Source organism: Porites lutea, chromosome 6 (assembly GCF_958299795.1).
Source record: "Porites lutea chromosome 6, jaPorLute2.1, whole genome shotgun sequence".
NCBI classification, from domain to species: Eukaryota; Metazoa; Cnidaria; class Anthozoa; order Scleractinia; family Poritidae; genus Porites; species Porites lutea.
The window spans coordinates 8,894,248-8,919,692 of NC_133206.1; the positions used below are offsets into that span (position 1 = coordinate 8,894,248).

The 25,445-nt window shown below is 39.3% G+C and overlaps 1 protein-coding gene and 1 pseudogene across 1 annotated transcript in view; both read left to right on the forward strand.

Moving 5' to 3' along the window:
* Nucleotides 1-25,445, forward strand: part of LOC140941648 (uncharacterized) — a 563,750-nt gene that overhangs the window by 95,271 nt on the left and 443,034 nt on the right. The window lies entirely within an intron of this gene.
* Nucleotides 1-25,445, forward strand: part of LOC140941638 (fibroblast growth factor receptor 1-like) — a 51,952-nt pseudogene that overhangs the window by 10,992 nt on the left and 15,515 nt on the right.

Sequence of the window (25,445 nt, forward strand, 5' to 3'; positions counted from 1 at the left end):
AACACATATTTGTCCGGGATTTGCTAAACTTTATGTTGCCTGTGTAAATAAGCGGAATTTTATACTAGCACCCAGTCTCTTAATGAAGTAAGGGTTGTATTTTATTCTTTTTTGTGCAGGCCGTTGTTTCAAGCAAAAAGATAGTAACCATTAAATGAAAATGCTTCATTCTTGATAAAATGTATTTACTTTTTACCAATCACTTAACCATGTTAGAAGCTGTATTTTGTGAATCTAACTTCCTTTAAAACAAAATATGGCTGAACTTTCTACATAGTGGAGCTTTTTTTTACACAGACGAAGGGACATCAAGCCCGTTCAATGTTGGTTTAGCTGTTGGATTATGTCTTGGTACCCTCTCACTGGTTACTTGCGCGGTCATAGGAAAGCTGTGGTATAAAAAGTCAAGACGTTCTAAAAAGGTAAACGTTTACGCCTTTCACACGTGCCTGTGTAACAAAAACAACAGGAAACATGAAATACTACCATATTTTAAACTTATTTTTACGTGGATGACAAGAATAGCATAATAGCAGAAAACCCAGTCGGAATAACTTAAAGAGACAAACAGGCTGTGTGGTTTCATTCATGGCGACTGAAGAAAACGAAGAAAAGAAATTAATCAAATTGTATATTAACTACTGACCATGGAAATTACAGTTGTTGATGACAGAGTGACAGTGTATACTGCCGAGAATAATTCATCGAGAAGCGAGCGGAAGTGAGGTTAATACATCTGTCGGAATTTGCTTCGCCTGTGGCTCTGACGAAATAGCCAAGCGAAGTGTCATCTTGCTTTGGTCATAAATCTTTCTATCGGTTTGGTACCCAGAGTTGCGTAGCAACGATGTCGCGACTAAGCTCCAATTAACGTCATTCAGTCTGACGTCTCGTCTCAGTAGGTGCATTTTTCGATTTCTAGGCAACACTTTTATGGAGCCTGTTGACGTCAAGGAGCATAGACCAATTCGGCTAACTCAATGTTGTACCCAATTAAACCCTTTATTTTTTTAAATGTGAATTCCACCTTGTAATGCAAATACAATGCACAAAGAATCTTAACCCCGAGAGATCTAAATTGGGTACAACATTGCGTTAGGCGAATTGGTCTATTGGCAGGGGCACCCAACGACTGTTTCCTCCATGCATTGAAAACACTTTTTAGGCTATCCAGAGTACTTTTAGATCTCTAGAAATACATTTTAAGCGGCGCTATAAAATTTGTATCTGTTCGGTCGTCCTAGGGCAACTTGAGTCTTTTCGAAATTACGAGGGCCTCCGTAGTATTTCCTGGGAAGTCGTAGTGGGGGTGCACCGTCCGCCTCATCTAATCTTTACGCTATTTCAGAGCAATATCTATAAGGTTAATGTAAGAGAGTTCCTTCCCCGGGATAAAACGGACTGCCTGCTGAAGACATCCTGTTCCCCTCAACTGACCTTTGGATCCCCAATTTAGAGCGGCATCACTTCATACCATACCGATGCTAACCTTTATCTCAATAAATAATGAGGCATCAAGTTTACAAAAATATAGCTGATTTGTAGGTATACCACTTAGTCTATTTTTTGTAAGGTGTAACGTAAATGGTCGAGAGAGGGTCTAATTTTGTTTAATTTTCGCCATATGTTTGAACTTGAAATCAGATTTAATTGGTGACTTGGAAGATTGTGTGGTAATTGGTCATGCTGTTTGGGAACAGAGATATTTGATGTCTGGGCCTTGCATGAATTTATACTTCGAAAGTTAATGATTAATTTTCGTTTGTTTGTTTGTTATTAATAGCAACACGTCATTGAACCTCCAAGTGGTATGACTGCAAGAAATTCTGTGGGGGAAGAGATTGATGCTATGTTTACACCTGATCACGAAGACAACAGTAACGGTATTATAGATTCTGTTCAAGAGGAAGGAAGAGTACAGCTCCTTGGCGACACAACAGAAATATCCTCTGTATCAAGGCCGTCTGCCGGTACTTAAAGAACGTTTGATCCTTAAAACCAACTTTTGACAACAGCGTTTAACAAAAAAATGCCATTACTACTCATGCATGGTGGCAGCAATGGGGAAATTTAAAAGAAACATTGTATTTTTAATTCATATATTGCGTGGCTCAGGCTTGTTTGAATTTAAGTGGTACAATGCCCACAAATTGCTCTGCTTTAGAGTTGCCCTGCCGCCTGCATTTTTTTTTTTTCAGAGCAAAATTATTCCGCAAAAAATTATGTTTTAAGGGAAAGTACAAAATCTCCCTAAGAGAGTAGCAATAGAATCGAAGTCAATGCCGTTAATTTGGAAAGATATTTGATTTGTGCAACGATCGTTGCTACAAGAGTAACAAGGAAATAAAATGGACTTTAAAGTCGTTTCTTTTTCGATGTCGATAACCAATTCCGTGCACGTGTAGACTGGAAAATAAGAAACTATTTTGATCCAGTTGGTTGAATTACAAAACCTTCCTCACCATTTACCAGCTTCTCCCAGCTTTTCGTCGTAAATATTTCAGATTTTTAAGCTTAAAACGCTCCAAAATACGACCGCACACCACATCAAACAACATCTTAGTCTCTGCCGTTGTGAAATCTGCTCCAGGAAAAATAATTTATGCTGCCTACTCGATTTCGGCAGGCAATCATCTGATTGATGGAAGTCGATAACAACAAATCCACGCTTCCAGTCGTCTTTTCGGGAAGAGCGAGAGCTCATTTTTCAGAAAAGGCCTAGAAATCGAGGCTATGTTAACAAGGGAGATTCCTGTTAAAAACACCACCAACAATCGTCAATAATTTAACGTTTCTGTTTGTCTTGCTTGTCTGTTCCTTTTTTGGACGACGTAGAAGACTCTCGAATTGTCCTGGTTAAATTCGCCAGGAGGGACGTCTGCATGGACTGAAATTCCATACTGATGACGGAAAATCTGTCCGGAAGCTGGTCAGGAGCTTTGATTAGCCAACAGAGTAGTTATATTGTTTTAGCTATTGTTTACGAATGACCGACAAAGATTAAGGGCCACGAAGGTCAAATGAAAACGCGATGAATCTACTACAAAACAGTTAATATTAGTGGAATATATTCTTCCTTGCAAGAAGCATCTGAGTTTTGCTGGAGCTCGTTCGCAGAAGAACCCAAAACTTTACCATAATCGACCAGGAGAAACATAAAATCGAACAACTATTCATTTGGAACCCCGTAAATACCAGTTTAATTATGCAAACATTTTTTTTTTTTTTAACAGTTTTTATTGAATTAAAGACAAGTTTTACAATTTAACTTAAGAATAAACATTAAATACAATTCTACTCAAAAAGGAAAAAGGATAACAACAACGAAAAATGTATGTATGTATTACAACAACGACGATATTAATAAAGATGCCTGCTAATTTTAACGAACCTATGGGTATCAACTACTACAAAGTGCATTAGTTAGCTTCTCCCACTTTTGAAAATGAAAAAGAAGTTTATTTTTTTCCCTGGCGATATGGAGCTCAATATTGAAGACACGTCTTGCCCTAGCAATAAAACCTCTAATTGAAGGTACGCTATTATGACATTTCCTACAGTAGATATAATATTTAGCTAATAACAAAATATGATTAATTAGAATATAGTCTTCTACAATATCAAATTTTCCAAATATCACATCAGACTCATTAATTGCCTCAACATGAACATAATTATCTCTTAGCCAGGACAAGACATGCTTCCAAAACTCAGAAGATATCCTGCAGGAGAAGAGTAAATGCTCGACGGATTCCGCTGCTTCTTGACAGAAAGTGCAGTTTGGCGATTCCACCACACCAATTAAATTAAGTTTCACGTTTGTAAAGATTGTACAATTTAAAATTTTGTAATGAAATTCCCTGATCTTTGTGTCCAAAGTGCAATGAAAGGCCAAAGTGTAAGCCTTTTCCCAATCAATATCTATATTTGCGTAATTGTTTGACAATTTCTGTTTTGCGGTGGGCGCAATTTGCTTTTGCTGCAGAAAGATTTGATAGATCTGTTTAGGAGAGATATCAAGGATTGGCACTACATTACCACTTGGCAACTTAATAGTTGGGGTAATCGGTATGGGATTGGCTGATATGACGTTTGTAGATGCTTTAATAAGTGAGCGCCATTCTGCGGGAATCGAATTGATAATACTCATAAGAAAAAATCGTTGTTCAGGGTTTGTAAGTGAAGAGAAGTCGCACAAGAAGGAGTTGTTCGCAGAAATTAAATCCTTAATCTTCACGAAGCCTAAATTTACTATATCTGTTCTGTACATCGATTTTTTGTCATAACAAAGAAATTTGTTGTTCCAGATAATTTCTTTAATGATTTCCTCGTAACAACTTGGAGTCTTCCCATTAACCTCCGACCACGCATCGAAGCATTCCTTATAATATGCTGGTAGACTGATTTTCAATTTAGAAGTTTGAAAGTTGCAATGCAATACAAAACGTCCTCCGACTGGTAACAGAAGTTTGTCTAAGATTACTTTCCAAGGACTTGAGTAATCCTCCAATAATTTCTTTAAACATGTTATTCGTTTAGCGCAAATCATAGATTGAATGTCCAACATTTTGAGTCCACCCATTTCTATATCAGATATCAATGCAAGACGCTTCACTTTGTCCTTCCCATTCCAAATAAAGTTGTAGAGAACTGAGTTTGCCTCTTTAATTAGTTCTTTAGAGACTGGTATAACCGATGCTCTGAACATAAGCTTTGGGATTGCGAAAGTTTTGACTATCTGTATTCTCCCTAAAAGGGAGAGCCCTCTCCATTTCCATACGTTGATTGATTCCTTTATACTTTTTAAAGTTTGACTAAAGTTAAGGTTGTTCCTTTGTCTATCATCATAACCAAAATATATCCCCAAGATTTTTATGATCTCACAAATACTATGAGTTGGGAAGTCTTTCTCCTGTAGGATATTATCTCCTAGAGGCATGATTTCTGTTTTTTCATCATTCACCTTTAGGTCGGAACACTCTCCAAAAGAGTTGAGAATACGAAACAGATTTGTATAAGATGTTTTGTCTTTTAAGATACAGGTCATATCATCTGCAAATAGAGACAGTTTAATCATTTCTTCTCCAATTTTAAGCCCTTGTACATTGCAGTCCTCTCTTATTTTTATAGCTAAGGTCTCAAGCGCTAGGATGAAGAGGTAAGGGGAGAGTGGATCCCCCTGTCTGACACCTCTACCTAGTAGAAAAGGACCAGTCGTAAATCCATTGTTCATTACACAGCTGGATACATTTTTATACAGAACACGCATCCACTGAATAAAAGATGGACCAAAGTTGAATTTGTGTAATGTTCTGATTAGAAATCGAAAGTCTAGTGTGTCGAAGGCTTTTTCAAAGTCAATTGCGATCATAAATCCCGACCAACTGTTCCGTTTGGTGTAATCCACAATATCATCAATCGTTCTAATTGCGTCAAATATGGACCTACCTTTAACAAATGCATTCTGACTGGGATGTATTAAATTTGGCAAGACCTTTTCCATCGTTCCCAGGCGTTTTATTTTTTGGAAAGGATTGTAAGACATTAAAACATTCATTATATTCTATCCTTCCTTCACATACCATTCGCAACTCTTCAGTCAAGGTAGGAACTTCCTTTAAGTCATCTAGAAATGACGATGAATGACTATTATTCTCTTTGTAAAGATTGGAGTAAAAGAAATCTAATTCACTCATAATTGTATTAGGATCAACTGCTATTGTTCCGTCGCTTTTTAAAATTTTCCGCAAACAACTTTTATTTTTATTTGATTTTTCCAAATTCAAAAAATATTTGTTGTTCTTTTCACCTTTTTCGTACCACGTTGCACGGGAACGAACAATAGCTCCTTGAGTAATGTAATCATACAGTTGGTCGTATTCTGCCTGTAAGCATTCTAAATCTTCAACATTTTGTCTCGATGGATCATTATCACACTTTTTGGCACAGTTCTGTAATTTTTCTTCCAGTTCATTAAGTTTAGCTCTCCGGTTTCGAGCTTTTGTTTTGCTAAAACTTATAGTGAGCTGTCGAATTTTGTATTTTAGCAAGTCCCATAAGACACGCCTATCAACAACATCCTTAAATTCTTCGAGCCAACTTTTGATGTTTGTGTCAAGGAGATCGCAATAATTAGTATCATTCACGAAAGAACAATTAAACTTCCAAAAGCTTGGACCGCGTTTACTGTCATCTATACCGTTAATCGACAATGTAATTGTAGAGTGATCTGATTTAATAGATGGTATTATGTCAACTGAAACAATGTCGTCCTGCAAAGAATCATTTACCAACCAATAGTCCAAACGTCTCTGAATAATTGGGGTCTTCTGTCTCCACGTAAAGCGTTTCTCCGTCGGATTTCTAACACGCCATATATCTATCAAATCCTGCTCCAAACAAATATCCTCCAGAATTTTGACTGATTCCTTCGTTTTCTTAATACCCCCACTTCCATCAAGATCTTGGTCAAAAATCACATTAAAGTCTCCACCGATAACACAAGAAGAATCCGCAAGTGTGAGCGAGCTTTTAAGCTCCTCTGAAATTTTGTTGAAAAAATCGCACTGCTCGGCACATTTATTTGGTGCATAGATGTTTAGAAGTGCAAATGGAGAATCCTGAATAAGAGCCTCTAGGAGAACGTATCGACCTTGCGAGTCAACCTTTAAGGATTGCAGTCTGAAATCTAGCTGATCTTTAACAAGAACGCCTCTACTATGATTAGTTCCATGGGAAAAGAATGTTTTGCCTTTCCACTGTTTTTTCCATTCATTCTCCACTTCTGGGGTGCTATACGTTTCCTGAAGGAAACATATATCGGCAGAAGATTTAAACAGCCAATTAAAAATAGACTTCCTTTTATCAAAAGAGCGAATTCCACGAGCATTTAATGATAAAAGTTTAAAGTTTATGTTTTGGCGCTCCATGTCCGACGAGATAATCTGTAAACTTCAAATGAGAGAAGCCAACGCAAACGGTCCTTTTGAACAACAGGCATAACACGCAAATAACAAAAGAAAACAGAACAATAAGAAAATAACAAACGAAGGCAATCAAACGTAAAACAAAAAGTAAACCTAGATCTAAATAAAGCAAGACAAATATTACATTAACAACTAGAGAACAATACAATACGAAAATAACACGAAAAACAATGACAAAAACTAACAATGGCCACAAAGAACAAACACTACACATACAAATAGAAATAAAACAGCGGCCAGCCAAAGCTGTTATTGCCACCTCTGACTGGCACCTTGCAATCTTGATCTTAATTAATAGCATTCTGGTTTTTGCTCCACAGTTCTTGGCAAAATAATAAAAACACAACTAGAAAATATATGCGGCCTAAATGATTTTTCGAATGTTCTTACATCTCAACACCGTCAATAAACAATTTATCTGGCTCCGCTCTACTGAAAAAAGCGGTCTTACCAAATTCTCAAGTTTTTCCAACACTTCTTCAAGTTTCGGGATAACTTCCCCCGCCATATTCGGTATAGATAACACTTCGTCCGATTCACACAGTTCGGAATCTGAGAGCGAAGCGTCGTGTCTTAACTTTTTGCCATCTGGGGAAAGATTATCGTCTGTGGAAGATGCTGTAGAGCTGTTCCTCGATTTTCGTTTAACAGTTTCGGCCATACAACATTGCCAAGCGCGGAGCAAAATCGCACACGTCTACTCCGACATCTTGCCCGACCCAGTCTCCCAATTATGTAAACATCGATTTCATTATCAGTGTGGAATTTTTGTTGTTGGGGGGAAGACGTCCCTCCTGGCGAAACTTCCCTAGCGGCGAGGAGCGAGAAGAGACAGCTGTTTTCTCAGGCTAACGGTATTTATCCTCTCCCTGTGAAGAGTCAATTTAAGTTGTTCTCATGGTTGAAACACTGCAAGAGGCTACTGGTGGTAACTTGATAAACCATAAATCTGTCCCTTTCCAGGGCAAGTTTGTGTCGACAAAGCAAAACAGCGGTTTCACAGAAGTGTGTTGCCCAGCCCAACACTCGTTGACATGCCTGCCAAAAGAACAGTGGAGCTCAGCAAGCCGAAGGCTCGCAAGATGCGCAGTTATAACATCGGTAAAGACAGCACTTGCATCGGACAAGAAAATGCTTTGCATGGAGAGAGGTACAATTAGTGTATAATTCCATAGTGTAATCTTTGAATATCGATTGAATAAGCGGATCAGTCTCGTAATAAACCCTTTATAACCTCTGTCTCATATTGATGTCATCCTTGTAAAGATGTGCTTATAATAGTACACTAAAAACTCTTGCCTTCTAACTGACCAAAATCGTTGATTTTTTTTTTAAAAGAAGGAAGTCATAAAATAATAATTTCTTGGTGTTTCGCACTGTGGCAATCAGTAGACCCGCCCCACACAGACATAGCTTACCCATGCAGTGCTCGCTCGCGTAACACTGGTTATAACTCTGACCAGGAGCTCCTGCTCTGACCAATTACTAGCGAGAGCGCTACATCTCAAGCGTGTGTTGGATTTTTCCCTCGGGAGTGGCTTCTTGCTTATAAATAAACACACGCACAAACAGATTTGCCCAGTTTAGCTGCAAGGGCGGAAGGATTGGTTTTCATACTATTCCATGATCTTTTCCGATAAACAACCTCTGCAAGTCGTCGTTTTGTCTGTTTACTTTCCCGAGGCGCTACCTGCTGCTGCTCCTGCTTCACTTGCTCTTTCTGCTCCGTCTGTCGGGAATTCAGCGCCAGCTAATACTGTTGTTGCTACCCCACAAGAGTTAAATTCATTTCTTAGCTCTATATTTTGCTTTCACTAAGTTTACTTGTCTCCTGATTGCCCTAGTTATTTTTTTTACACGGTATTTTTGTCGGTTGGGGCCGGCTTTGAAATATTGTCTTGACGTTTCCATTGTACGGTTGGGGGCCGCTTTGATTTAGAGTTTTAGCTTCACGTTTGTGGCAAACGGCAAACGTCAGATTTAAGTTTAGAATTTCACGGTAGAAAACGAGTAGATTAAAACAGCTCAAAACAATTCTTACGGATAAAAATATTAAGTGAAACTACTAATTTGTGAAGAGAAATAATGACCAGTAAACGACAATTGAAGGGGAAACTTGGTCATGTGGTAAAAATGCGCGTTTGTCTTTTGACGAGGCTGCCTTGGCTAATCACGTTTCAATGGGAAAGCACCCTGTATACTGAAATTCTCGCTTTATAATTTTATTCACACGATGGTGGCCGAGAATAATTATTTTACGTGCTGGTTTGGCTTTTGCTTGTCTCTGTGAACGTAACTATTTTCTCGTCTTATTCGTTTCGATTGTGTCCGACAGGAGTTATCTCAAATCCACATGCAGCTTTTGTTGTTTCTCGTCTCGTTATAGTCGGTTGTAGCGGGGTAGATTCACTTTATACTTTCCTGGTGGAGGCCTAGAATAAATTTCCGTTCTTGCTGTACTCTTTTGTTTGAGTGTGCTTTATTTTCGGTGGTGGCCGAGAAAACTGTCTTTTTGTGCCCGGTTGTGGCTGAGTAATCTCGTTGACCGAAAAACGGTAATTTATTTTCCTAGATAGATTACGATGTTCTTAATAGTTAGGTGTTTTATATTTGTATATGCATAATTCATATTTTATCTTGTTTTGTATTTTTAGTTTGTCGAGCGTTTTTAACATAAGCCTCTAGCTCGGAAGATTGTGCAAACACTTCCCACGTCTTCGACATTAAATAAATCATTCTATTCCATTAACTTGGTTGTAGCTGAGAGGAATTGTCTTTACGTTCTGGATTGAAGAGTGGATGAATGTTTTTTTTTTTTTCTCAGCCGCGGAATTCTCCAAATCCTGCAATCTTAGTCAGGAGGCAGCTCGCCAAAAAACGATTTTCGCTAAACATTTTGAGTAGAAGCAGGCAACATAGCTTAAAATCTTCGTCTTGCCATCCTGATTAAGAATTGTGCTGTTGCCCACTCCAAATGTTATGATATCTGTGATTAAGCGGGTTTTTTGTCTAGGCCCTCGCTCCTGCATTATGAAAACGAGGCTGAACTGTAACATTTATATAAACCCAATGAAAAGTGCACAATACGATGGGGAAATAGCTGAATCTTTGCTACTTGACGTTTAGAGCTAAATTAGACAGTAGTGTGGGAGATACAATGCGTCACATGATCAGTTATGAAGAGTCACGTGACTTTCCAATAAAATCGATTTTCACTTTCCTTTAATATAGTTTTCAACTTGCCGACGTTTCTCATTTCGATTTACACATCTAACAATAAAAACACAAATTTTTCTCTTGAAACTTGCGCTATTATTAGCATCAGCTAGGGAAAAGTGAATTTTATTATTCAGACAAAAAATCTGAAGGGAGAATGAAGCAACCGCTAAAGTAAAGCAAAATAGGTGGCTTGTGATGTCGCTTCACCAGCTTTATAACCGCGTTGTAAGTACTGCAATCTTGCTTTTATGCACCGTTTATTGGACATTTTTGCTCTGTTCGTAGTTTAGTTTTCCATTTTGCTGTATGAATCTAGATTCTGCCGTTTTTCATTGAATTTTGCCTCGCTAGTTTTCTACTTATCAGAAAAGGTTTTTGTCAATGATTGCATTTAACTTTCAATCTTGAATAAACAACCAACACGAATCACTTTTCCAGCAGTCGGTTATCGCCGTTTTCATTTCCTTGTTTATAACTTGTTACTCGCATCGCTTTCTTTTATTCGAATTCATTTCAAAACCTTAAAATTGGTATTTGTAATTAGCTATTTTTACAAAGCCCTTGTGCAGTTTTCATCCCACTCGATTGAACTAATCTTAAAGCACTTTTCGAATTATTCAGCCCCGCGAAGAAAATCCTTGCTGTATTTTTTTTCCTAAGGCTTTTAATATCAAGCTCGTCAATTCTTTTATCCTTGTTTGACACTCAGATTATGAATTGTCTAGCAAGACACAAAAAACTTTCTTTATTCTAAAAGAGAGTAGTAAGTGCCATAATATAAATTACCGACCTAAAAATCATGTTGTAATGTTTTGTTTTGGTTTGTAATCGATGGCGCCCTTCATCAACACAGACGCGTCCTCCTTCAACTCATATAGCTAGGTTGGAGAGTGAAGAAAAATTTTCCTGAAACTATTAAATCTCAGTTGGAAAAAAATAAAAATGTTATTCACCGGCCTAGGTCGGTCCGTATTGGGAGAAACTGCTGTATACTGTTGTGAGTTTATAGCAGCGGTGCATTGCTCGGATCAGGTGATAAAAGTACCTTAAAGAGATGAAGAAATAGCCTACGTTCGATATATTAAAATTCTAACATGACTCCGAGGCTTTGAGCACAAAGAAAACCAAACCAAATATATAGAATATCAAAAATGACCAGAAAGCCTAGGAGTCACGTTAGAATTTTAATAAATCGAATGTTGGCTACTGTAAATTGGCAAGCGTCAAGGCTCGAAAGCCATGTAAACACCCCCTCCCTCCGATAAGTATTGAAAGTAATCTTGGCTATTCATTCCTGCCAAAACAACATTGAAGTTTCGCAAGCCGATGCCTCGCAATTGTGACAGCGGCAAAGACACTAGGACTAGCGTCGGACAAAGGTACAAGTAGTGTATGTACATTCAGTGTAATGTTTGCGTAGGTGTACATTAGTCTTATTTTGACGTCATCCTTTTTAAAATGTGTATCAAAAACCAGAAGCATATAACCCTGAAGCGTGTAGCTCTGTTCAAATGCTGGGGTTTTTTGGAGAACCAATTGTCATCAAAATTTATTTGATATAAGCATTTTAGACTAAAAAGGCCACCCTGGCTAAATAACATTTATTATTATTATTATTATTATTATTATCATTATTATTATTATTATTATTATTATTATTATTACTTCCTAATACGGAATTACTGATACGCGAGACTGTCGGGCAAGTGCTTAATATGAAAGCCTCGTTTCGCGATGTAAACGAAGCGATACAAAGGTCAATCATAGTTTTACGAATTAAAAGAATGGGAATATTATTCTCAAAACGCCCAGGAGTGACTTCTACCGCGGACAACATAAAGTGGACTTATCACGATAAGCATCTTTTAGGCATGGCTTTGCTTGTTGACGCGAAAGCCAGCGCGCACTCAAATAGTTATGCGTCAACATTGCATGACAAGTGTTGAAAGTGATCTTGGCTATTCATGCATGATCGAATGCGCCAAGAAAAAACACTTTCGCGCCCCGTGTCAATAATCAGTTTATGATTCACGTAAGTTACATGTTAAGAAATTGTTCATAACTGTTAAAAATGAAAATTTTCATATTAAGTAAGTTACATTTTTCAAAATCGTCAGAAATAAAAATTGTTTAAAAAAATGAAAAAGAATTACGTTCGTAGATATCCGTATGTTTCACGTGTACATTCGTATGTACAGTAACTGGTATGTATTCAGTGGCGTGTTAGTCAAGATCTTTTTAAAGGTGATTGTGTTAACTGATAAACATAAAAGACTATGCGCTACGGATTGAAATGAGTATGAAGAGGTAGTAGAAACAATTAACTGATGATCAAGTTGTATAAATCAATATCTGATGCTAGAAAATATCTGATAGCATTTTATTGAAGGAGAATGAAGAAAGCTGGGAGATTGACAGGGATAGACAAAGAAAGTCTGACAATTTACAGGGAGATGGAGAGTTTGGAGTTGTAAATAAAGGGAGCTATCGAGGACAGGATGGAAGGATTTATGATGTCACAGCAAAGCGGTTTGAAGGTATTAATGCCGAACTTCGGTTATAATTGTCTTGTACGCACTTTACTTCAATTTCTCTTTCTTTTTTATGAAGTTATTTTTTAGCCTGAAATTCATCCGATTGCTTCGAGACGTTTTCTCCCCTCAACAACGTCTGAATCGACCGGCCGTTAATGCCGTCCAGTGACGTCACTCACTACCCGAAAACCGGGTAGTGATTTTGATTGGTTGATTGTCTAAACATTCGCATAATTATGTATAATTATGAAAAATTTTAGCGAGATTGTCGCTTGATATTCAGCGGATCGCATCCCTGGCATCCTTTCGTAATAGTTCAAACAATTCGATAAGCTTGATCTTTATCTTAAACAGCAAAATTGCCCTTGTCTTCGAAACTGAAATGCTGTATTGAACTGCGAATGAAGGATCATTGCGGACAGTCGGTTGGTTTTTCATTTACAGCCGCTTTGTGGTTTCGGCGGCCGGTGATTTTGTTTACGCGAAGTTTTCTGAGATCAATGTTATAATTCGGCCTTATTGCTATTTTTACCGTCAAGTGTAATGATTCTGTTAGCTTTTCTTTCTTGTCTCCTTGTTTTTTTTCTTCGTTAAGGACCAAATAGCTTCTTTTCAATTAAAGCAAATCATTGTGTTTTTGAACTAAGTGTTCCGTGTGTGTGTTTATTTCATTGCGTGATTGCGACCGAGGTTGATTATGGAATTTAGTACAACTGGCTCAGAGTTGTACTGCATGCGGTTGATAGTTTGAACGTTAAACATGAATTACGATCGAAAAAAATAAAGCAGTTCTGTATCATGCAGACATTTCCAAACGATATTTCTCGGTTTGCCACTTGAAAATCTTGTTTTACTTTTTGCCTGAATTAAAGCAAAGGTCAGGGAGTAGTGACGTCACTGGACGGCATTAACGGCCGGTCGATTCAGACGTTACTGAGGGAGTAATAACGACTCGAAGTAATCGGATGAAATTCAGGCTAGTTATTTTTAAATATCCCTGCTTTTTTGTTTTATTTCGTTGCGAAGAGCCTCTTTTCCGTGTATTAAAGGCTAGTCTCTTTAAAGTATTGATGATTCTCACTGTCACACCATCAAAATTAAAAAACAAAACCCATCAATTAATAGATAAAGTCCAGGATCTGGGAAACGAAATGAGGTAAATATGCAGAGATCGTCGCAAAGATTCAGGTCAATACCATTGGTGCTCATCCGGAAAACGTCTTCGCCTTAGCGGCAGTTTACTCCCGGGAGCTGGGAGATTTTCAACCTAGGGTCTCCGTGATATCTCCTTGCAAAAATTAATTTGAAAACATACTTTTATGGTGATGCAGTGTTCTCTGCTATGCAGACATTAGTGACATACCGGCTTACGATGTCTACAGTATACGAAGTCACGTAGACATCATTTGTCGGATCTTTTGGTTACTATATACTAGATTATCTAGTTTATGGTTGACTCAATCCTCGTCCTCATGGAATGTTTTATTATTTTTTTTCCGCCCCCTTTAACCATATTCCTTATGTACTGAAAACAGCGCATTTCAATTCTCGTTTGTTGCTCAATGGGTAACCAGGCCTGAGGGAAGTGTCATACGTTGATCATCTTTCACGTGCTTCAAGAAGTGTTCTTGTCACTAAATTGACACTCTTTCATGAGCAGCATGATTTCCTGTAACTCTTTTGTGGGAATTGGTAGATTGTATTCATAGTGATCTTTTCGTTGTAAAGGTAAATAATGTCAATCCCTTTTGACTTAAAAGTCACTGTGTTTTGGTTTACTGGAGATCTGCGTCTCAAATTAAGAAAATTACACTGGTACTATACTTCAAAGAGCAAGCCTAAGTCCTGCTTATAAGATTATATGTAACTGATCATTGATAGAAGTATTCGGAGTATGTTTTCTAAACTCAAACGTTGTGTAATTGTTTTAAAATGTTTAAAATCTGTTCTACTGCTTTGAAATTTTAATAAATTTTTTATGACTTGCAAGTGAAAAACCTACGGCCGATTACTAATGATATACCGTAAATCTGTTCCTTTCAGGGGAATTTTGTGTTCATCTGTCAAAAGAGCGGTTTCGAACGAGTGAGTTGCCCCGTCCAACACCAAGTGACATTCCTGCCAAACGAACATTGAAGTTTCGCAAGCCGATGTCTCGCACTTGTGACAGCGGCAAAGACACTAGGACTAGCGTCGGACAAAACAGTGCTTTGAAGGGGGAAAGGTACAGGTAGTGTATGTACATTCAGTGTAATCTTTGCGAAGGTGGATCGAGAATATATTATTTTCGCTTTAAAAAAGCGATAAACTTACTTTACTCTCATTTTGGCGTCATCCTTTTTAAAATGTATATTAAAAACCAGAAGCATACATGTATAACATTGAAGCGTGTAGCTCTGTTCAAATGCTGGGGTTTTTTGGAGAACCAATCAAAATTAACTTGATATCAGCATTTTATACTGAAGAGGCCACCCTGGCTAAATAACGTTTATTATTGTTATTATAATTATTATTATTACTTCCTGATATGGAATTACTGATACGCGAGACTGTCGGACAAGTGCTTAATATGAAAGCCTTGTAAACGAAGCTCTACAAAGGTCAATCACAAATTTACGAATTAAAAAAATGGGAATATTATTCCTAAAATGGCCAGGAGTGACTTCTACCGCGGACAAGATAAAGTGGACTAATCCCGATGAGCATCTTTCGGGCATGGCTTTAATATACTTGTTGACGCGAAAGCTTACGCGCGCTCAAATTAGTATGCGTCAAACTTGCATGACAAGTATTGAAAGTGATCTTTGCTATTCATGCATGATCGAATGAGCCAAGAGAAAAAACTTTCGCGCCCCCTGTCGATAATCAGTTTATGATTCACGTAAGTTACATGTTTAGAAATTGTCAAAAGTTGTTAGAAATGAAAATTTGCATATTAAGTAAGTTACATTTTTCAAAATCGTCAGAAATGAAAATTGTTTAAATAAATGAAAAAGCGTTCGAAGATATCCGTAGGTGATCCGTATGTTTCACGTATGTATTCGTATGTACAGTAACTCGTATGAATTCCGTGGTGTGTTACTCAAGATATTTTAAAAGATGATTGTTTTCAGTGCATAAACATAAAAGACTTTACGCTTCGGATTAAAATGAATATGAAGAGGTAGTAGAAACAATTAACTGATGATCAAGTTGTATAAATCAATATCTGATGCTAGAAAATATCTGATAGCATTTTATTGAAGGAGAATGAAGAAAGATGGGAGATTTACGGGGAGAGACAAAGAAAGTCTGGCAATCTACTGGGAGATGGAGAGTTTGGAGTTGTAAGTAAAGGGAACTATCGAGGACAGGATGGAAGGATTCATGATGTCACAGCAAAGCAGTTTGAAGGTATTAAATGAATTAAGGACGCCGAAATTCGGTTATAATTTCCTTGTACACGCTGTACTTCAATTTCTCTTTCTTTTTTATGCAGTTATTTTTAAATATCACCGCTGTTTTGTTTGATTTCGTTGCGAAGAGCCTCTTTTCCGTGTATTAAAGGCTAGTTTCTTTTAAAGTATTGCCGGTTCTCACTGTCACACCATCAAAATTAAAAAACAAAACCCATCAATAGATAAAGTCCAGGATTTGGGAAATGAAATTAGGTAAATATGCAAACATCCTCGCAAAGATTCAGGTCAATACCATTGGTGTCCATCTGGAAAACGTCTTCGCTTTAGCGGCAGTTCACTCCCGGGAGCTGGGAGATTTTCAACCTAGGGTCTCCGTGATATTTCCTAGTAAAATTTAATTTGAAAACATACTTTTATGGGATACTGTGTTCTCCGCAATGCAGACATTAGCGATGTACCGGCTTACGATGTCTACAGTATACGAAGTCACGTAGACACCATTTGTCGGATCTTTTGGAATTTGAAAACATACTTTTATGGTGATACAGTGTTCTCCGCTATGCAGACATTAGCGATGTACCAGCTTAAGATGTCTACAGTATACGAAGTCACGCAGACACCATTTGTCGGATATTTTGGTTGCTGTATACTAGATCATCTACACTATAGTTTACTCAACCCTCATCCTCATCTAAAGTTTTTTTTTTTTCCCAGCCCCCTTTAACCATATTCGGTATGTACTGAAAACAGCGCATTTTAATTCTCGGTTTTTGCTCAATGGATAACCAGGCCTGAAGGAAGTGTCATACGTTAATCATCTTACACATGCTTCAAGAAGTGTTCTTGTCAGTAAATTGACACTCTTTCATGAGCAGCATGAGTTCTCGTAACTCTTTTGTGGGAATTAGTAGATCATATTCCTAGTGATCTTTTCGTTGTAACGGCAAATAATGTCAATCCCTACTGACTTAAGAGTGTTTTTGTGTACTGGAGATCTGCGTCTCAAATTAAGAAAATTACAATTGGTACTATACTTCAAAGAGCTCACTTAAGTCCTGCTTATAAGATTAGTGTAACGGATCATTAATAGAAGTATGTTTTCTAAACTCAAACGTTGTGTATTTATTTTGAAATGTTCAAAATCTGTTCTTACTACTGCTTTCACAAATTTTAGTGGAAATAAATTTTTTCATGACTTGCAAGTAAAAAACCTACGGCCGATTACTAACGATATACCGTAAATCTGTTCTTTTCAGGGGAATTTTGTGTTCATCTGTCAAAAGAGCGGTTTCGAACGAGTGAGTTGCCTCGTCCAATACCCAGTGACATTCCTGCCAAAAGAACATTGAAGTTTCGCCAGCCGATGCCTCGCACTTGTGACAGCGGCAAAGATACTAGGACTAGCGTCGGACAGTTCAATGCTTTGGAGGGAGAAAGGTACAAGTAGTGTACGTACATTCAGTGTAATCTTTGCGTAGGTGGATCGAGAATATTTTATTTTAGTCTCGTATTGACGTGATCCTTTTTAAAATGTATATTAAAAACCAGAAGCATATAGCCCTGAAGCGTGTAGCTCTGTTTAAATGATGGGTGTTTTTGGACAACCAATCAAAATTTACTTGATATCAGCATTTTATACTGAAGAGGCCAACCTGGCTAAATAACATATATTATGATTATGATTATTATTATTACTTCCTAATATGGAACTACTGATACGCGAGACTGTCCGGCGAGTGTTTATTATGAAAGCCCTGTTTCAATCACAGTTTTAAAAAATGGGAATATTATTCCCAAAATGGCCAGGAGTGACTTCTACCGAACAAGATAAAGTGGAATAATCACGATCAGCATCTTTCGGGAATGGCTTTACTTGTTGACACGAAAGCTAGCGCGCGCTTAAATAAGTTAATGCGTTAATATTGGGCGCTTTTTTTTACCACGTAGTTTTCTAAGGTTGTTATCTTAATATTAAGAAAAATGTAAAAAGGCCTCTCAGAATAACATAAAATGTTTTACAGTTCACATTGAGACGGAAAACTACTTATCGAGCAAGACGATTTATTTTACGGAAAGTCAAGAGGAGGTTAGACACGGTCGCAAGGTATCATGGGACGAATTATCGAATTGAGCGCCGTTGAACTCATTTGTATCAAACCTTCGAGAAGTGTAGTCTGCTACACAGCCGTTTTTAGTGTCGTCACGCAACGTTCCTCCCCACTACGAGCAGTGCGGATCTCCAGTTTTGCCAAATGTTACCTGAAAGAAGCGCTGAATCGGCTTTTCTTCCCTTCCTCTTGTCTAGTTAGTATTCTTTGCTCACAACAAATGGCAAAGTTTTATCCTAAGCGTAGGATTTATTCGGACGATCCATCGAAGACTCAAAACATGCGTGGAAAATAACTGTAGCATTTTCGTTCACAGCTATTTTGCAGGAGAAGCTTTTTCCGTCGCATTTTTCAGGCATAGTTTGGATACGGTTGCCGTTGCTGTCTGTACATGTAATTCTCGGGTTATAATTCCGATATAGGTCTTGTTCAATTTGGATTCTTTTGTGCGCGGAGGACACAAAGAAGTCGAGTTTCTATCGATGAAGTTTGTATTTTATGACAATCTCATTGCACGGTTTTTTGGTGTCGCTCAACTTTAAGATATTAGATAAAGATAGATAATTTATTGAAACACGTCGCAGCTGTACATGGCTGAGTTTTGTATTACATATAAAATTTCAAAGGCATTAAAATCTTTAACTCTCTCTTATACGAGTGTCAAAGAAGTAAAACTACAACAGTCAAGTCTGGGGTAAACAGGGAAGGGCTCCAAAGTGAACCCTTCCATTTAATAACATTTGCCGAAGGAAGGCACCGCCTAACCCCAGACGAAAAAGTCTCCACGAGGGAAAAATCCAAACACAAGATGCTAGACGCTGAACTGCGGGCATTCTATCTTTAACTGGGACGTGTATATAAGACCTATAAGCATCTGACTGCCAGTCTCCTAAACGCTTAATCAGTTCTGCTGCGATTTGAGCTTGAAAAGCCAGAGTGACCCCGCCCGAGCGAAAGCTATGTTCACTAACTTGAGACGGGTCTATGTTCGTCTTGGCTGCCAACAGCTTTAGAAGGGAGTCAAACTTTCCATAAGTCAGAGCAGTCAGGCCTTCCTCAGTTGATGCTGGGATGGAGGCTGGACCCAATAAAGGTGCTGGTACCTGGTACCAAGCGAAAGGCATGTCTGAGAGCTGTATAAGGGAAGAGTGAATGCTGGGCAATGTGAGGTAACGGAACAGTTAAAATGCGCTGACTAAATTGGATGGTCTTTGACCATCGATTGATGATGCTGGCCCAGTCAGTAAAGAAGAGTATGTCTCCCCCGCGTAGGTGTTTGGACGGGTCAAACTGGGTGAATCCTATGCATTGCAAATTCGCCTTACGCAGGAGGCCAAAGAGCGTTACTAGACAAACTGCCCATGCAGAAAGTTGCATGCAAAGGTTTGTCCAAATTTAAGTGACTCTTGAAGGCTAATAGGAAATGGGGTGTAATCGGTTTCTTTTGGGACACTGTTAAAAGTTTTACAAGCTTGTTTCCTCGAAGTGTAGTTGCCAACTGAGAATTGTTTTTGGCTGGGTCAGTCAGACCATGTTCAAGGTGTAGAATGCGAACCGCATTTAAATAAGCTGGGATGGAGGTTGCTGAGAGTTACCTTACCATAAAAGCTGCATAGCGAGTAAGGGTTAATGCTGCTCTTGGGAGAGGCTGGTAACCGTAGTATACACAAAAGGATAGGTATGAACGCATTTGAATCACGTAGGTGGACCTGGTAGTAGGTACATATGCTTGGCGCCGGAAATTGGTGGCTTCACGGTCAAGTTGCTGCTAATCCCTTGGATCTAGGGAGAGCAAGAGACAAGGGGGACATGTAAGATTCGAAGTCATTTGATCCAGGTAGGGTGTTGGTTGCTCCTGGGATATGCTTGACGAGCAAACTGAAATTGCAATACTCCTTAAGCCAAAAGAGAGAACGAATCCAGTCCATGATCAGCGGAAAACAGGTTGAGTCTTTGTTTAGAATGGCTGCAGCCACCTGACTGTCTGTCTTGATGATTACTCGATGACCTGACCAGAAAGGTGCCCAACGGTGTGCAGCTAAAACAGTGGTAAATTTCTCCTTGTAATTGATATGGAGACAGTAAAGAGATAAGTAATCCAAGGCCCAGTTGGCATACATCCAGTCTGTTGCCCATAAGCACCCTCCACCAGACAGGGAGGCATCAGTAAGCACCGCTGTAGGAGGTCCTGGGATGGCTGAGGGGAACAAAGTTTTACAGTTGTGTGCTGGTAAGAGGCAGATCCACCACAGGAGGTCGGCTCTTGCATTTATATCTTGTAGTGTTTTTAAATTTCAGTTCGTCGAGTCTATTTTTATTAGTTCTGAATATTTTACTTACGACTGAGGGCCACTAGTTCATCAGTGTTTACTGTCATTTGTTACCCTCATTAAATAAAGTTGCTACCTACCTGCCTCCCTATGTTTAGATAGAGGTGATGGTAAGGGCATTTAACCGAGTTTGCCAAGGTAATAAGACGCCTCAGAAATTCTCGTGCTGCCAAATTAAGCTTGCCAAGGAGTCGTTGTAGGTGAAGCTTGGTACATATGCATTTTGAGCATGTTACCTTGAGAAGGGATAACTCAGACACACGATCGTCTGACAGACGCAGCTCAAACTGAACAGTGTCGATTTCAACTCCAAGAAAAATCAGACATTGAGCAGTGTAGACAACTTTGGACCAGTTGACAGTGAAGCCGAGAGACAGGGTGTCAAAAGTTACTTTGCACAGACGTTGGGTTGGTTCGATGATAAGGACGTCATCGAGATATGCCAGGACAGTATACCCTCTCCGTGCCATCATACGACTAATCGCTTGTGCGAGGCGATGAAACACCATTGGTGAGGCCCCGGCTCCAAATGGGAGACGCTTATCATAGAGGTACGACATTCCTGTATCTCGCCAGCCGTCGGGGTGTGTGCCAACGCTTCTGTATGCAGGTTTTAAGTCAACTTTTTCCAACCAACAACCAGGTTGACAGAGATTTTCTGCATCATCAACAGTAACATACCATACTTGTAGTGTTCTAAATCCATACATGAGTTAGAATTCATCATTAAGGGTCGGCTACAATCCATGATCATTCGTAATTCATTGGAGTCCTTATTGGTACAGCTTCAAGGTCGTCAATAATAATGGGCATGTTGGCTTTGTGTGCTATAGCAAAGTGATCTTCTCGGAGACCTTTGACTAATTGCGCTTCAATTTGATTTTTAGCTCCAGGCATGTGTAAAGGCATGTGAAACCATTGAATCAGGAGAAAGGAGCTTAACACCATCCAAGATAAAGTCCATGTCCGGGTCATTGTTTAGTTCTGTTGCCTAGGTCTCACAAACTAAGTCTGTGGAGACCTTGGCTGCTTGGGGCTGCTGCTTAAATTCTGAGAAGGGCCCTGCATGAATAGGTTAACTTTCACCACATACGAGAGTTAGCCGCTGACCATTGTGAGAATGACATTTTTTCAAGAGAGAGTTTCTTATCCTGAGCGGTTTTTAATACAATTCTAGCATCACCAGAGGTTCCAAGCACGGTCTCCTTAACCCCGTGTAGTGCTAAGTGTTAAAGCAAAGGGCTTTAACAGCGGTTGCGCTGGGTCTTGTTCCTCTTCGGTTAAACCCAGTAAGATGGGGTCTCCTAAGGAATCCATGAGAGATTTGCGCTCGGATTGAACAACTGGGTCTTGCTGGAGACTTTTCAAGGTTGTTTTTGCGACCAAATTATCATCAGGTGTTGTTGTTGTGGTCGCCGAGACCATCTTCGAAGCACTTGGTTGCGTGGACTCTCGCTGTAGCTGGAACAGCCCGAGTTTGGTGCGAGTAAGGTCCAGTTCAAGCTGTAAATCGCGGTTTCGAAAATCTTTGGTCGCTCTGTCGTTTACAGTGGGTTGTTCTTCATTAAAACTTGTTGTAGTAAGGTCTTTTATCAAAGACTCAACCTTACTCAGTTCGCATTTGACTGCTACGCTCATCTGTTGAGGTGTTGTGGATTCGGGTTTTTGAGCGGTATTTTTGTCTTCGTGTTCCAACATAAATTTTCCAACCGAGCAAACAGAAGTAAACCTTGCCTCGGCCATTTTTCAAAGCCCGCAGCCTTTTGTGCAACGGCTTACGGGTGACGTTCTCTTTAGCACGTTCATTCATCATCAGTGAAATTTCGTCGTTCGCTTTGCTGATTGGATGAATGATAGTTTTTTACGGTGAAATTTTGTCGTTCGTGCTCCTGATTGGCTACGAGCAGTATCAGTACGAATTTTGTCCACTATGATTTTCGTGGATAAATCTCAGTACCTATGAAATAAACCTGGTTTTGCAGCCGCTTTCAGAACTAGGCAAGGTTTGAAGGGCGTGGGCGTTGGATCCTACAGAAAAAAATAACATTAAATATAAGGGCCCACTTGACAAAGAGAAATTCCACCCAGAGATAAGACTGTGAAAGGTTTCAACCAGGAGTCATTTCAAAAGTAGGCTGAGTTGGATCGTCCGGGTGAACGTAGTCCTAAATAGGGCTCTTATTGTTAACAGTGACTGACGTTTCGACAACCTGTTCGGTAGTCATCTTCAGAGTGAAAGTGAGTTGTATCACGTTAGTTGATGGTATTATACTCTGGTTATTGATCTAATTGGTCAATTACGTCGCGATCTTGTTGGTCGTCTGTCAGTTAAGCCGTGATGTTGTTGGCTATGAAGACACCCGCACTGCAACGCACACTTAACAACAACCTCTTACACTGAAGAAAATCGATAAGATCGATTTTCGACGCTTCAACAGACTGAGGTGTAGTGTTCTGCAGCCACCCAAGCTGTATGGACTACCAAAAATACACAAACCCAACATACCTATCCGGCCCATAGTTTCTTTCTGTGGGTTCCCGACTTACCAGCTGTCTAATACTTAACTAACGTACTGAAACCGCTGACTGACGAATCTAGACACAAACTACAGTCTACTGAGAAATTTATTGACGCCATAAAGACAATACAGATACCGGACGACCACAAACTAGTGTCCTCTGACGTGAAATCACTGTTCACCAGTATTCCACTTCAGCTGGCTCTAGACTGTACTGAGAACGCTATTAAGAACTCTACTACCTACAGACGACATTATGGACCTACTCAACCTGTTTGACTTCGACGTACTTTCAGTACAACGGCATACACTACAAACAGTTACACAGTACAGCTATGGGCTCTCCAGTTTCTGTTGTTGCAGCAGAAATTGTCATGCAAAACATCGAGGAACAAGCCCTACCTACCTACACGCGAACTGTACCTCTTCGGTTACGTTACGTTGACAAAGACGTACACAAAGACGGAATCGACGATTTTCACGAACACCTTAACAGACAGAACGCGGACATACAGTTCACCAAGGAGATCGAAGAAAATGGTAAGATACCTTTTCTACACTGCTTGGTCACTCGCGACAACAACAAGCTAAAAACGACTATTTACAGAAAACCGAACATACCGACCGATTACTAGATCAGTCTTCGTACAACCCGACCTCTCACAAGGCCACTACTATCCGGACTCTGACGAGACGAGCGCAACTAGTGTGCGACTCACCTGACAGCCTACAAGAAGAGACTGATTATCTTAACAACGTTTTTAGTAAGAACAATTACAACACGGACTTTGTTAGACGGAACACTCACAGTAACACTGATTCCAAAACTCAGACCAACTCTGGCCCTGTTACGACAGCGACTATACCGTACATCAGAGGCACCTCTGAAACCGGCAGAAACCTAAGCACGCGACTGACCGAACACAAACGGGCGACGAGGAATGGTGACGTCAACAATCATATTGCTGAGCACCATTTACAGACGAAACATCAAATTGACTGGGACTCTGCGACATGTATAACGTATTCTACAGACTACTATCAACGTCTTACTTTAGAAAGCTGGTTTACTAACTTAGAACAAACGCCACTGAATCGTAGCCGACAGTTACCAGCACCGTATAAACGACTTATTGACGAGATCAAGCAAAACTAACTACGAGGGAACGACTGGACAACTGACAATTTGACTAACGATAGACGACTGTTTAACTGTGACAATAGACGGATCGAAAGGCACCAATTACTGATTACGAGTCTTCATAGCTAATAACATCACGGCTTAACTGACAGACGACCAACAACATCGCGACGTAACTGACCAATTAGATCAATAACCAGAGTATAATACCATCAACTGACGTACAACTTCACTTTGACTCTGAAGATGACTACCGCACAGGTTGTCGAAACGTCAGTCGCTGTCAACAATTCAGGACTACGTTCAGGACAATTCAGGACTACTTTCACCCGGACGATCAAACTCAACCTACTTTGGAGATAAGACTGTTCACAGTCCCCTATTTTTCCGTAAGATCGTGGAGATCGAGCGCTTTGCGTTATGGGCAGCCATCTTGGATGAGTGTCAAAACCACTTAGGGAGCGAGGGTCGGTTTCGGAGGAAGCGAGAAAAATAGAGGGACTGTCCTAACATCACTGCAGCTCGCGTTCAGGGAGTGTGTTGTACCAGCAACGCAGGCGTTTGGTTGGTAATTAGACAATAGGTGTTACTTTGATCTTGTTTTACCACTGAGTTAAAGCATTTTGATGTGTGTATATATTATGTGAATCTGGAGTTATTCTGACAAATACCCGGCCGACAAGCAAGCAACCGAAATTGGGCAAATGTTGGCGTGGCGAAATACCTGTTTTGAGGTTTCCGGGTATCGGTGACATTTTGCCTCAATATTTAAGGTATTATAAAGATTTAGAACCGAAGAAACTTGTTCTCTTTCATCTTATGTGAACCTTGTTTTATGCGAGACAAATTTTGAACGGAATGGAAATTTTGATCATGATCAAGTGGTCGATTCTTACTCGGACAGCCTACTAAAAGTTTCGGATTACATACTGGAATAAGTATGGGGTCAGACAGCGAGAGCAATTGTCTTATTATACCTATATTTTTATTAGACCTTTAGTAATTTTTCTGATCATAGAAATATATTTATAGTATCTTATTAAAGGAGAAGGAAGAAAGCTTCGAGATTGACTTGGATAGATTAAGAGTGTCTGACGTAGTACTTGGAGAGGGAGAGTTTGGAATTGTTAATAAAGGTAGCTACCGGGGACAAGATGGAAGGATCTATGATGTCGCAGTAAAGCAGTTAAAAGGTACTATTATAAATAAA